Source organism: Dermacentor silvarum, chromosome 9 (genome assembly GCF_013339745.2).
Source record: "Dermacentor silvarum isolate Dsil-2018 chromosome 9, BIME_Dsil_1.4, whole genome shotgun sequence".
NCBI classification, from domain to species: Eukaryota; Metazoa; Arthropoda; class Arachnida; order Ixodida; family Ixodidae; genus Dermacentor; species Dermacentor silvarum.
In genome coordinates, this window is record NC_051162.1 from 106,368,902 (window position 1) to 106,384,370 (window position 15,469).

The following is a 15,469-nucleotide window of genomic DNA, read 5'->3' on the forward strand; positions in this document are numbered from 1 at the left end:
CAGTATATACTACGTTTTGCTCTCTGTTGCCGCGAGAGTGGAACGGGCATTCTACTCTCTCTCAGATGGGCAGAGTAGAAATAACATTTCACTCTCTCGATGCGGATAGAGTGAACAATGCATTTCACTCTCCCCGTCATTTTGCGAGAGTAAAACAATGCTTTGAAGAGTAAATCGGCCCCTTCACTCCTGCGATACTCTCCCTAGTTTTTAGAGTGTAGTAGAAATAAGGACAGTAGAAATAAGGACTAGGGTTGCGCTCGTAAGCGTATTATCAGATCACGATGCATCCCTCTCCTTTTGAAAGTGCACATATTAGAACAGCTATGTAATGCACGTCCTTAAAAAAGCATTAAAAAAGTAACAAGTTCAGGATAACTGTTGGAAATTCGAGTCGTACTGCAGAGGTTGAGGTGGTCTGAACTGGCGGCTGGATTTTCGTAATGAGCTAGTGGGGTCTGTTGCCATTACAGGTGGTGCGTTAACCTCGGTTGGGCAGGTCAGGAGCAGCGTGTGCCCTTTGCTGGCGTTCGTCAGTACCATGGTCATCTTCCAGTGTGTACTGGATGAAAGCTTCACCTGTGGGGAGCAGATGTCTGTTGCGATGGAGTGTTTTGTTGTCCGCTGTCAAGACTTCGTACGATCTTGGATACACCTGCTTAACCACTTTCACTTTCCGCTTCCAAAACTTCTTATAGAGCCTAACGATATGTCTCTTTTCTAGTGGTGGCAGAACCCATCTCCAATATTCCTTTTTAACATGCTTCCATATTTGCGTTCTCTTCTGCTCGCTGAAATCAGGAAGAATTGACCTTCCTTGGAGTAGTTTTCCGAGTGATCGTCCATGTTCTATTGGTGCTGACGTCTAGTTAAGTAGCCCCAGCCAGAAATATTCCCTTGCATCTTTCCTTTTCTTGAAAATTCTTTTATATATCCTGCATGCCTTTCTCTGCTAGTCCGTTGGACCTCGGCAATGATACATCATTGCTGACCAGCTACCGGCCTATAGCGCTTACGAGCTGCCTTAACAAACTTTTTGAGAAAATGATCAATCGCCGTCTAGTAAATTTCATTAGAGTCGAAGAAAATGCTTGACCCATTTCAATGTGGCTTTAGGGAAGGCCGATCTACAACCGATCACTTCGTGCGCATCGAAGCAAACATCCGTGATGCATTTGTACACAAGCAGTATTTCTTGTCTATATTTCTTGATATGGCAAAGGCGCACGATACGACATGGCGGTATGGTATCTTACGAGACCTGTCGCACATGGGCATTCGAGGGAATATGCTTAGCACTGTAAAAAGCTACATGTCTAACCGTACTTTTCGAGTCAGAATTGGCAACGTATTGTCCCACCCATTTACACCATAAATTTGTGTACCTCAAGGAGGGCTGCTCAGTTGCACGCTGTTCATTGTTAAGATGACCTCACTCCGTGCATCACTACCTCCAGCAATTATATATCCTGTCCATGTAGGCGATGTGCAATTCGGCTTTAAATCTTGTAACCTCGTAGTTTGTGAACGACAGATACAGCAATGCCTAAACAAAGTGTCTAAATGGGCAGACGAAAACGGATTTAACCTTAACCCCTAGAAAAGTTCCTGTGTCCTTTTCACAAGAAAGCAAGGACTAGGGCTAGATCCCAGTATCGAAGTGTCTGGGCAACGAATACCTGTGAACAAGGCGCGCAAGTTTTTAGGTATTGTACTTGATGCAAAATTGACCTTCATTCCACACATCAAATATCTGAAGGCAAAATGCCTAAAAACAATTAACCCTAATGAAAATTCTCTCTCATACAACACGGGGAAGTGATAGGAAGTGCCTATTGAACCTCTATAAGAGCCTTGTTCGCGATCACGTTTGGATTATGGTGCCATGGTATACCACTCAGCCGCGCCATGCGCGCTAAAAATACTGGATCCCATCCACCATCTGGGTATTCGATTAGCCACAGGCGCCTTCTGAACAAGCCCCATTGAGAGTCTGTACGTAGAATCAAATGAGTGGTCCTTTCACCTACAAAGAACATACAGCTGTTTCACATATTTCCTCAAAGTACAGTCTAACCCTTGACATCCTTGCTACAAACATGTTAACGATTTGGCATGTGCTCAACTATTCCATGATGATTGTTGGAGTTTATTGGCGCAAGGGCCAGATGTGGCCAAAGAGCGCCAAGGTGATGATAAGGAGTTGTCTGTGGTACATGAATGGTGAATTATAAGGTGTTGATAAAACAGATGTGGCATGGCTGTAAAGAGACCTAAAATAGTCGCTGTAAAGTGCGTAGAATCTATAGCTACTAAGAATATGGCATTGACTAATGAAGTGTGCTATGGATACGAGGTATGCATTGTGAAAGATTGATGATATACTAAAATATGTCAGTGGCTAAAATTTTCAAGAACACTAATGCCTTAACAGAAGCCCTTGAAATGTAAGGGCCTGGAGGCATTTGCTATACTGAGCTACTATCACAGTGGCATCCTCTGGAGAGAGGATGCGCTACGTATTTCTTGGGCTGATAACATGCAAGACAACATATCATTCAAAAAATTGAGGACTGCTTTGGTAATGAAAAGCGGTTCTTTACACAGAAACATAGCGGGATGGAGAGGAACACAATGGCGGTATGCGAGAGGAAAATGTTTCTTCCTCTCTCTCTCCGCTTCGCGACACTCCATGAGGATGTGGAGGATGGTGAGCCTCTCGCCACATCTACCACAGGTTGGAGTATCATTACCATTCAATAGAAAATTGTGAGTACCATATGTGTGTCCTATTCTGAGACGACAGAATAGGACATCAGTTCGCCGTGTTTTCGATGCAGAGGGCCAGAAACCTAACTAAGGCCTAATAAAGTGAAGCTTGTTATTTGTTTCCGCATCCCCCAAGCGTTGCCATTGGCTTCGCAGTTTCTTACGCAAGAAAGGTTTCAAATCTGTTGCAGGTATAGCAGCTGTAGGATTAATAGCGTGCGATGTTATTGACGTGGCCATTTGGTCGGCAAGAACATTACCCTCGATGCCTCCATGCCCAGGCACCAAGCATATTATGATTTGTTGTTTAGATGCATAAACAGAGCAGATAAATGAGTAGACGTTGATAATTACAGGGTGTTTATGTTTTTGCGGCATCATTAACGCTTTAACAACGCTTAAAGAGTCGGTAAATATTACAGCCTTGTGGAGTTTCAGTCTATCAATGTGTTTCACTACGGATAGTACTGCATAGGCCTCTGCCGTAAAGATAATTGTTTGGGCATAAAGTACATCGGATTCCGAGAAGGACTGACCGACGGCCGCATAGGAAACGCCAGCATGCGAGTTTGATGCGTCTGTGTAAAATTCAGGGCAAGAGTACTTTGACTTTAGTTCTAAAAAGTGCATTTGAATGTGTGCATCTGGCGCGTGTCTTGTGACTTCAATAAACGATGTGTCACATTCAACCAGCTTCCACTGCCACGGCGGTAGCAGCTTCGCTGGAGGCATTAGGTGATGTTCAAGTAGTGGAGCACCCATTTCTTCACTGAGCTTTCTCACACGTAGCGAGAAGGGCTGCTTCGCTGTTGGTCGGTTATTAAATAGTGTGGCACACGTAGTATCGTTTATGGTAGAATAGGTAGGATGTGTACGGTTTGAATTTGTTTTCAGGAAATATGTAAAGCTGGCATAAGTCCTCTGAAGGTAGAGCGACCACACGTTTGCTTCCACATAAAGGCTTTGTACGGGGCTTGTCCTGAAGGCCCCGGTCGCGAGGCGGATTCCTAAATGGTGAACAGGATCCAACATTTTTAAAGCGCTGGGTGCAGCAGACTGGTAAACTATCGCCCCGTAATCAAGTCGTGAGCCGACAAGGCACCTGTACAAGTTCAAAATGCATTTCCTGTCACTGCCCCATGTTGTACGCGACAGCAGCTTCAATAAGTTCATTGTTTTCAGGCACTTAGCCCTCAAATATTTGATGTGCGGAACGAATGTGAGTTTCGAGTCGAATATGATGCCGAGAAACTTGTGCTCTGCGCTTACAGGTAATGTGGTACCAGAGAGCTCAATAGCAGGGTCTGGTACTATTCCTCTCTTATTAGTGAAAAGGACGCATGTGATTTTCTGTGGGCTCAACCTAAAACCGTTTTCATTAGCCCATTTAGCAACTTTATTTAAGCCATGCTGGACATGTCGTTCACAGACAGCAAAGTTGCACGATTTAAAACCAATCTGCACATCATCTACATATACAGAGTAGAACATCGTTTGTGGACTAGCCGTGTGTACAGAATTCATTTTCACAATAAAGAGTGTGCAGCTAAGCACACCGCCTTGCGGAACACCAGTTTCCTGGGTGAAAGACCTCGACAAGGCCTGGCCCACCCTTACACTAAAGGTACGGTTAGAAAGGTAGCTTTCCATAGTACTCAACATGTTTCCGTAGACGCCCATAGTGGAAAGGTCTCGAATGATACCGAAGCGCCATGTGGTGTCATACGTTTTGTCTAAGTCAAGCAATACGGAGAGAAAAAACTGTTTGTGTATAAAGGCATCCCTTATGATTGTCTCAATGCGGACAAGGTGGTCTGTAGTCGACCTACCTTCTCGGAAGCCACATTGGTAAGAATCTAGCACGCCGTTGCTTTCTAGGACACAAATTAGGCGCCGGTTAATCATCTTTTCGAAGAGCTTGCACAGACAGCTTGTTAAAGCAATGGGTCTGTAGCTACTGGGCAAGGACAGGTCCTTGCCCTGTTTAAGTATGGGGATACTATAGCTTCTTTCCAAGAAGATGGAATGTAACCAGCGGCCCACATGACATTAAATATAGAAAGGAGTGTCTTTTGTGTTTCAGCGTGTAGGTGCTTGATCATTTCATACATGATACGGTCAGCACCTGGTGCCGAACCGTTGCAACAAGCAAGAGAAGCTTTAAGTTCAGCTAAACTGAACGGGCAGTTGTAATGTTCATTTCGGCCACATTTCCGATCGAGGGGCTGTCGCTGTGCGCGCTCTTTGAACCTAAGGAATGTTTGTGTGTAATGAGATGCACTGGAGACATATTCAAATTATTCGCCCAGACAATCTGCCTGATCCTCCAGGCAATCTCCTTGGATATTTACTAAGGGCGGCGGGTTCGTCTCATGGTCCTTTAATTTATTCGCCCTATTCCATACTTTTGCCTCCTCTGTGTAAGAGTTTATACCAGAAATGTACCTCTCCCAACTCTCTCTCTTTGCACGTCTACGTGTCCTTCTGCCTTGCGATTTACCCTGTGTAAAATTAATAAGGTTTTCGGCAGTAGGAGAATCGCGAAGCAATCCCCATGCTTTGTTTTGATTTTTGCGCGCTTTACGACATTCTTCGTTCCACCAAGGAATGCGTCGCTTCTTAGTCAGTCCGTTAGTTTGTGTAATACATTTCGTAGCAGCATCAATAATAAAACCTGTTAGATATGTTACGGCGTCGTTTACGTTAAGAGCAACAATGTCATCACGGCCTAGGTGTGTCAGCTCTCGGAACAGTTCCCAGTTGGCCGAGTCTACGCTCCATAAAGGTGATCGTGGCAAGCATCCATCTCGTTTTGTTGAGTTTAACATAATTGGGAAGTGGTCGCTTCCATAGGGGTTCCTGAGGACGGACCACTCCAGGTATGGCATTAGTGTGCTCGACACTATGCTTAAGTCTATGGACGAGTATGTGTTGTGTGTAATGCTGTAGTATGTAGGTTCTTTCTTGTTCAATAAACATTCACCTGAAGAAAACAGAAAATTTTCTATAAGGCGCCCTCGCGCATCGCAACGAGAGTCGCCCCACAGGGGCTATGAGCATTAAGATCACCTACGACTATGTATGGCGGAGGAAGTTCATTGACGAAACTCTGAAACTGTGTTTTGGAAAGCTGATAGGAAGGGGGGATGTAGATGTAGGGGGGATGTAGCAACTGCCTCAAGGGACGTTCGGAGGCTTAATTGCTGACATGCAACGCCCTTATCGACCATTACGGCTACACCCCCCGATGAGGCGAGAGCGTCGTCGCGGTCTTTGCGGAAAGTGACATATTGCCTTAGAAAGTTTGTCTGTGTTAATTTTAAGTGTGTTTCTTGTACACACATCACCTTTGGATTGAATTTGCGGAGGAGTTCTTTTACATCATCAAGATTGCGGAGAAGTTCTCTAACGTTCCATTGTAATACTTGGGTATCCATATTTAAAAAAATTGCCGCGTATCTGCGTGCTTCGCTGCAAATGTCGTCGAAAGACGATAGTCTTCTGCCGGCCGTACTACATGAGCGCTGGCCTGATCCGCGGGGGGGCTGGTGGCGTGACCGCCGTCACACTCCGTGTGACTTGGGCGGCCGCCGGATGATGTGGTGCTGCCCCCCGGCACGCCACATCGGTGTATGAAGGACTGGACTGGTTGTGGAGATAGAAACGCTTACGTGCCTCTGGGAAAGATAGGTTTAGTTTAACTTTCGGTTCTATAATTTGCTTCTCTTTTTTCCGCGAGGGGCACGATCGCTAGTAGGCGGGATGATCGCCTTCACAGTTGGCACAACGGGTTGCTGAAGTGCAAATGTCAGAAGCGTGTTCATTTGAACTACACTTAGCACAAGTAGCGCGCCCTCGGCAGTTTTGCGACCCATGCCCAAAACGCTGACACTTGAAGCATCGGCGGGGATTTGGGATGTATGGTCTGACACGTAGCTTGCAGTAGCCGGTTTCAATTGCTTCTGGTAGATTGCTAGTTCCGAAAGTAATGATAATACGCTTGGTAGGTATTTGCTTGTCATCTCGCCTTAGTGTTATTCTCTGCACCGTGACTACGTTCTGGTATTGCCAGTAATTCACTTTCACTCAGTTCAAGGAGGTCATCTTCCGAGACGACACCGCGTATTGTGTTCATTGACCTGTGTGGGCCCACTGAAACAGGAATGTCTCCAAATGCCACAAGTTTAGAAAGTTTATCGTACTGTAGTTTGTCGCGGACTTCGAGAAGGTCGCCACTTCCATTTTGTTACCTTATAGCCTGGGCCGATTGCTTCCTTGAGAGATTTTGCTACAACAAAGGGTGAAATCATTCGGACTGTCTTAGTATCGTGTTGACTATGTATTACATGGTACTTGGGAAATATTTCTTTGGGTTGCAAAAAAAGATTGAATATTTCATCGGTGCGCCCCCTTTTCAGGGAGCGATCAGGTAGTGAGGGAAAAGCGTTAGCCATATAAAATTGCAAAATTCGGCGGCGATGGTAGCCACCCACCACCGAGCCCAACAAGGAGACGCTACAAGGTTGGAATACTTGTAGACGCCAGCCATGCATCGCCGTTATAACCTAATATGAAATACCCAAGGTTGGATAAGTACGCTAGGTTAACCCTTGCCGCCCAGAAATTCTGAAGTGAGAAGAAGTGACTAGAAGACAGGAAAGATGGAAAAGCGAGAGAGAAAGACAAAAGATTGAAGAGGGGGACAGGAAAAGGCGACTGCCGATTTCCTCCAGGTGGGTCAGTCTGGAGGTGCCGTCTATGTGAAGCAGAGGCCAAAGAGGTGTGTTGCCTCCGCCGGGGGGCCTTAAAGGTCCAAACACCCGGCCTCGGCTCAACCCCCAGGATCCCCCTTTCCCCAGACACGGCTAAGCCGCGCACGACTCCACGCGGGAGGGTCCAACCCTCGTGTTCTCGGGTACGTGGTGACGCAACTCACCAAACGCCTGCTTGCGCAGACGCCCCTGCGGGCCTCCACTATTCCATAACATAATCGACCCTCAGTCAATTATGGAATAGTGGAGACCTTTCTCAATGCGGGTCAGAAAACTTTCTGATCAAATGAATGTCCCAATCCTCGAACATTGCCTAATAGCTCCAGTAGAGCTTGCGCCGTGGCAATGGCAAATCGTTGAATGCGACACATCATTTGTAGATGTAACAAAACACACCCCAGAGGCGCACACATATGCACTTTCGAGAGCTTCAGTCGAAGTACACCTGTCCTGAGTTTTACACAGATGCGTCGAAATCACAAGCCGGCGTCAATTACGCGGCTGTTGGCCTATCGTTTGCTGAATCTGACGTTCTACATCCTGAAATCAGTATCTTCAAGGCAGAGGCCTATGCGTTACTGTCGGCTACTAAACACATCAAGAAAGCAAAGCTCCCAAAGGCCATTATATTCACAGATTCCTTAAGCGTCGTGAAATCTTTGAAATCGCTACGAAAACAGAAAATCCTATTATAAACAACCTTTATTCACTTCTCTGCAATATGTATGGTTCTAATCAACAGGTTGTAATATTGCTACGCGAGAGACATTCATCCTGGGGCAGACGACGAAGAAGACGGTTCTCTCTGGTGCTGGTGGCTGTCCACCATCTTGGCTACTGTGTCTCTCTCAAACTGTAAATACAGTGTAAATAGTCCCGCCTTGTGCCGTTTTACGTAACATCTTTTTGGTGGAAGTGCTGGGTAGTTCCCTGTTTCGATCACGGAGCTTCGCAACGGCCGCCTCATCACGCTTGCGACCATGTCAGTCGGTGCCGGCACATCGTCTTCACCCCCTGCCCCTCCCGTCGCTCCGACCTACATCGTTCTGCCTCCTGCTCGTGATCCTGGCGTATTTTCCGGCCAGGATGGGGCTGACGTCGACAAATGGCTCAACCTTTACGAACAGATCAGCGCCGGCTACAGGTGGGACCCGACCCTTAAGCTCGCCAACGTGCTTTTTTACCTCAATGGCCCACCGCGGGTGTGGTTCGAGACGCACGAGGCGGAAATTACCAGCTGGGACTTTTTCAAAGAGAAGATCCGCGACCTTTTCGGTGACAGCACTGATCGGCAACTTGCTGCGCGGAATGAAGTTGCAACTCGTGCACAAACATCCTCCGAGTCATACGTCTCGTACATTCAGGACGTTATCGCTTTTTGCCGCCAGGTTGACGAGCACATGTCTGAGTCCGAGAGGGTTTCTCATGTGCTCAAAGGTATCGCCGACGATGCTTTTAACCTGCTCGTCTATACCAACGTTGATACCGTCGACACAATCATCAAAGAGTGCCGGCGGTTTGAACACGCGAAGAGCCGCCGTATTACCCAGAAATTCACCCGGCTGCCCAATACGGCTGCAACTTTCGTGTGATGCCGTTCGCCTGCCGCCCACCTGTGACCACGTTACTCGCATTGTTCGTCGCGAAATTGAAGCCGCCTGTCCCGCACCTATTCAACCCCCCGTGTTTACAACCCACGCCAGTGACCCATCGCAGCCATCGGTGTCCCTCATTCAAGCTGTCGTCAGGCAGGAGTTTGCTAATCTTGGCCTTCCATCAGCGTGCCCACTGACTCGTCCTGACGCTCGCCCTTATTCCTCTGGACCCGCTCGACGCTCCTACACCTCTCCCGGCTCCTTCCGCAATCCTGCGGAATGGAGAACGCCCGACGATCAGCCCATCTGCTTCTCCTGCCATCAGGCCGGGCACATTCCTCGTTATTGCCGTCGCCGTTGGGCCTCCGTATCTCGCCAGGCCTCCATGTACCCTACTCCTTTCAGACGTCCAGCCGCTGGTTCCCCTACTTACTACTCGTCGTCCTCCCACGAGCCTCTTCCATCTGACGCCACTGCTCCTGTTCGCCCCTTCTCCCGCTCCCCGTCGCCGCAACGCCGCCAATCCCGTTCTCCGCAGCCTCACCGCTTTTCCTCGCCGTCCTTCTCTGGACGATCGCCGCAGGAAAACTAGATAGTGCAGCTTATGGAGGTGAAGCTGCAATGCCATCGTCCCCTGCAAATCCTCTACTGACGCTCCCCACTCACCATAGCCTTCTTGAAGTCAAAGTCGACAATGTTCCTGTGACCGCCCTCATCGACACTGGCGCACACTTGTCTATTATGAGCGCCCCTTTACGCCGCCGCCTACAGAAGATTATGACGCCGTCTACGACACAGACAATACGTGTTGCCGATGGTGGTGCTGTTCAAGTGATCGGAATGTGCAACGCCCGTGTCAGCATTGCCGGTCGTCACACTGTTGTCCTTTTTGCCGTCCTTGCTCACTGCCCCCATGACCTTATCCTTGGCCTTGACTTTCTTTCGGCACACTGGGGCCTTAATTGATTGTTCTTCTGAAACGCTCTGCCTCGATCTTCCTCTTGTATCAGATGCCTGCGATACGCCCGTCAGCCGCTTAAGCCCCACCGATTTTGTTCGCCTACCACCGCGAGCCGTCACGTACGTGTGTTTGTCATCGACCCCTCGCGTTCCTGACGGCGACTATATCGTCTCTCCGATTACAGACGTCCGCCTGACGCGCAATGTTACTGTGCCACATACCATCGCCACATTAGTTGATAACTGTGTGTTCCTCCCGCTACTAAACTTTGGTCTGACCCCCCAAGTGTTGCCCCACAAGATGTCACTTGCCCACCTCACCGCGATAACAGACTATGACGTCGAGGTTGTCGCCATAACTGCACCTGCGGAAGCTGCAGTTTCCCCGTCACCAAGTTCCGACGACAGCATTTTTAGCAACATGATTAGATCAGTCCTTTCGCCTGACCAGGCCGACGCTCTTTGCCGGGTTTTGGCCTCAACAACGACATTTTCGACATTCGTGATCAACCCCTGGGCCAGACTAAGATTGTCTTCCACCGAATCAACACTGGCGACTCTTTTCCCATTCGCCGTCGACCTTACCGTGTGTCCGCATCAGAGCGCGAAGTGATTCAAAAAGAAGTGGCTAAAATGCTTGCGAAGGACATCATCGAACCATCATCTAGTCCTTGGGCCTCTCCCGTAGTATTAGTAAAGAAGAAAGACGGTTCCTGGCGTTTCTGCATTGATTATCGGCACCTCAACAAAATCACCAAGGAGGACGTGTACCCTCTTTCACGTATTGACGACGCCCTCGACTGCCTCCATGGTGCCACCATCTTTTCATCCCTGGACCTTCGATCTGGCTACTGGCAAATCGCTGTAGACGACCTGGATCGCGAGAAGACCGCCTTCGTGACCCCTGACGGCCTTTACCAATTCAAGGTCATGCCTTTCGGTCTCTGCAATGCACCAGCCACGTTTGAGAGAATGATGGACACACTGCTTCAAGGATTTAAATGGTCGACGTGTTTATGTTACCTGGACGACGTGATAATTTTCTCCGCCACTTTCGCAACACACCTTGAGCGGCTTTCGACCATTCTAGCAATCTTCCGACGAGCTGGCCTCCAGCTAAATTCCTCGAAGTGCCACTTCGCCCGTCGTCAAATTACTGTCCTGGGCCACCTCGTTGACGCTTCCGGTGTCCGACCGGACCCAGCAAAGATACGCGCTGTCACGAACTTCCCCGTTCCACGGTCTGTCCATGACGTTCGTAGTTTCGTGGGGCTTTGTTACTACTTTCGCCATTTTGTGAAAAACTTTGCGGTGCTCGCATATCCACTCACTGACCTTCTCAAACAAGACGTCCCGTTTTGTTGGGGTCCTCTGCAAGCTGACGGCTTCTCTGAGCTCATCGCCGTCCTAACGACTCCCCCTATTCTTGCCCATTTTGACCCAGCTGCTCCCACGGAAGTGCGCACAGATGCTAGTGGTCACGGCATCGGTGCAGTTTTAGCCCAAAACCAACAAGGCGTTGACCGTGTTATTGCGTACGCAAGTCGTCTCCTATCGAAATCTGAACGCAATTACTCTATTACGGAGCGGGAATGTCTTGCCCTTGTCTGGGCGGTTTCGAAATTCCGTCCTTACTTGTATGGCCGCCCTTTCCATGTTGTCACCGATCATCACGCTCTCTGTTGGCTTTCTTCACTGAAGGACCCTACTGGACGACTTGGTCGTTGGGCGCTGCGCCTTCAGGAGTACTCTTACTCAGTTACCTACAAGTCTGGCCGCCTCCATTTGGACGCGGACTGCTTGTCCCGCTACCCTGTTGACCAACCAGAGGGACCGGACATCGAACCTAACCCCTGCGTTATGTCTAGGTCTCAGTTTCTCCAGATTGGTGACGAACAACGCCGTGATGCTTCTTTGCGATCGCTCATTGATTGGCTGGAATCCGCACCTAACGACGCCTCACTGCGCATGTTCGTCCTCGTGAATGGCACACTTTACCGTCGTAACGTCGGATCAGATGGCCCTGAGCTGCTTCTCGTTGTGCCTAAACAGCTGCGTTCAACGGTACTGCGTGAGCTGCACGACGAACCAACTGCTGGTCACCTTGGTGTGTCCCGCACGTACGACCGTGTCCGGCGCCGCTTCTTTTGGCGCGGTCTCGCCCGGTCTGTTCGACGTTACGTGACCTCCTGCGACAAATGCCAACGTCGGAAACGTCCTGCCGCACCCTCGGCTAGACTGTTTCAGCCGCTCTCCATCCCGACCGAACCATTCTTCCGTGTTGGTTTGGACCTTCTCGGTCCTTTTCCTGAGTCACGATCCAGCAACAAGTGGGTCGCCGTTGCTATCGATTATGCGACCAGGTATGCAATCACTCGAGCGCTCCCCACCTGCACTGCTACTGACGTTGCCGATTTCTTGCTCCACGATGTTATTCTGCACCATGGCGCCCCTAGCCAATTGCTCACGGATCGAGGCCGCGCATTTTTATCACGAGTAATCGACGATCTCTTGCGCTCCTCCTCAACGCAGCACAAGTTGACCGCTGCCTACCATCCCCAAACAAATGGCCTCACCGAGCGACTAAATCGCACCCTCACGGACATGCTCTCAACGTATGTTTCATCTGACCACCGTGACTGGGACCTGGCGTTACCTTACGTGACTTTCGCGTACAATTCCTCGCGTCACGACACCGCCGGTTATTCACCCTTTTATATGCTCTTTGGCCGTGAACCGACGTTACCAATGGACACCCTACTACCGGCTGCTGCCGCGCCGCCTAGCGAATATGCACGTGATGCCATCGCTCGTGCCGATCACGCTCGTCAGATCGCCCGCTGTAGGCTGTTGGCCTCGCAAGCGACCCAGAAGCGCCTCTATGACAGCCGGCATCACGACGTTCGCTTCTCACCCGGTGCCTTAGTTCTTCTATGGTGTCCATTCCGCCGTGTTGGCTTATCCGAAAAGTTGCTATCTCGATACACGGGTCCTTACCGAATCGTCCGCCAAGTCACGGACGTCACCTACGAGATTGTTCCTGTCTCTCCGACTTTACCGCCGGCGATCGCTCCCAGTGACATAGTTCACGTTAGCAGACTGAAAGCCTACCGCCTTCCTCTTAACGACCATGTGTGAAGTGCGCCGAGACGGCGCTTGCACCGCCGGGGGTAATGCCACGCGAGAGACATTCATCGTGGGGCAGACGACGAAGAAGAATGTTCTCTCTGGTGCTGGTGGCTGTCCACCATCTTGGCTACTGTGTCTCTCTCATACTGTAAATACAGTGTAAATAGTCCCGCCTTGTGCCGTTTTACGTAACAATATGTTGGGTGCCTGGGAACAGGCGGATAGAGGGTAACGAGCTTGCCGACAAAATGGGAACTTCCATAGCAACCAAACCTAGCAATTTGTCCATACCCGTTCCTGCCACAGAGTTAAAGCCATTTCTACGCAAAAAACTCAGAAACTATTGCGACACTTATGGGATAAACAAACACTGAATAAACTTCATGTAATTAAGCCACTTTTAGGCAACTGGACATCATTAACAAAGTCACGACGTACTGAAGTTCTCTTTTGCCGCCCTAGAATAGGAGATACATATGGTACACATTCATACCTTTTAACTGGCGCTGAACCTCCCCTCTGTGGCAGATGTGGGGAAAGGCTGACCGTTCTCCATGTCTTACTGGAGTGTCGGGAAGCCGAAACGGAGAGAAGGAAACATTTCCCTGTAGCATACCACTATCATATCCCTCTTCATCCTGTGATGTTTATTGGTGAAGAACTGCTTTTTACCGCCAAAGCAGTACTGGGTTTCTTGAACGATGTTGTACTACATGTTATTAGCCCAATAAGTTCGTAGCGCATCCTCTCTCCAGAGGATGCTGCTGTGATAGTTTATTTTTATAGCACATGCCTTCAGGCCCTTGTGTTTCAAGGGCTCTGTTTAGGCACTTGTGCTTCTGGCCAATTCTTGCATCTGTTATATTTTGTAAATCGTATCTTTCTTCCTCAATGCATTCTTCATTTTCATAGTACACCTCATTAGTCATTGCGATGATCTTAATACATGTATATTTTACGCACTTCACAGCGACTATTTTAGGCCCCTTTACAGCCACTCCTCATGTACTTCTCAGAATACATCGCTCCACTGCAAATTCACAAACACTGGCATGGTGCTCTTTGGCCATACTTGGCCCTTGCGCCATTAAACACCATACATAATAATAATAATCATCATCATCATCATCCGAAGTTTGCGCTAACCAGCACCTTGTGTTTGGTGCAAGATAGCCACAGTTGCTTTTGTGCCAAGAAAACCCGACACACACACTAAACGATGGCGGTAAAATCAGTCATGAGCATGACTCAGCAAAAATTTAAATGACTCAGCCAAAAAATATTAACACTCAAAAACCACGAAATGGGTTCTGACGTGGCAACATAGTGAAGGAAACACTAAAGGATGATGGTAGAAGTCATAGTCATGACCATGACAGCTAAAATGAGAATGACTCAGCAAAAAAGATTAACCCCGAAAAAACAATGGAATGAGTTCGGATGTCGTACTAAGAGACGGAAAAGGCTAAATGTTGATGGCCGAAGTCATAGTCATGACCATGACTCAGCAAAAATCACAATGGCTCAGCCGAGAACAGATTAACACTAAAAAACCAATGGAATGGGTTCGGATGTCGTGGTAAGAGACGGAAAAGGCTAAAGGTTGATGGTCGAAGTCATAGTTATGGGCATGACTAAGGCTTTCGCTTTAAGGTCTCTTAGGTGTAGCTAGAAGGATTCCTGAGGACTCATGACATGGATGTCGTGACATGCGTGTCATAAAGGTCCCGAAACAGCTGCCTGCGCTTTGGTGCTCTGATGGTCGTTTAGTTAACTTCGTAGGCTCCCCGCACACTGCTTCGCGTAAAATCCATTCTGCCGGCTTTTTAGGTATGATGCGATACTGCCGTTCAGCGCGACTTACGCCATTCACTATATACCTATCCCTAAGTTCAGTGATGCACACGCTGTACCCTCTGCATACCTGCAAGTGCAGCGCACATGGTGCTGTTGACTAGCATGCCGTCGGTATAACTAAAGGGCGAGTCCTAGCGACGCTAAGGCGGTGTCTCACTATTGCCGGTGCCTCTGGCGGCAACTCGGAGGTTTTCGACGAGATCAGAAAGGGACACTCGTCGAGCAGCGTTGGAAGCCTTTACCACCTTCACGCCTCGCAACGTTTTTATATAAATACGCCTTTGGTGCCACAGCTAAACGTCGCCTCCCACCCCTCCCTCCGTTCTGTCCCTCCACGACCTTTCGCGCGACGGAAGAAGTCGCGTTTGCTCTCCGCCGTGCGTTCGC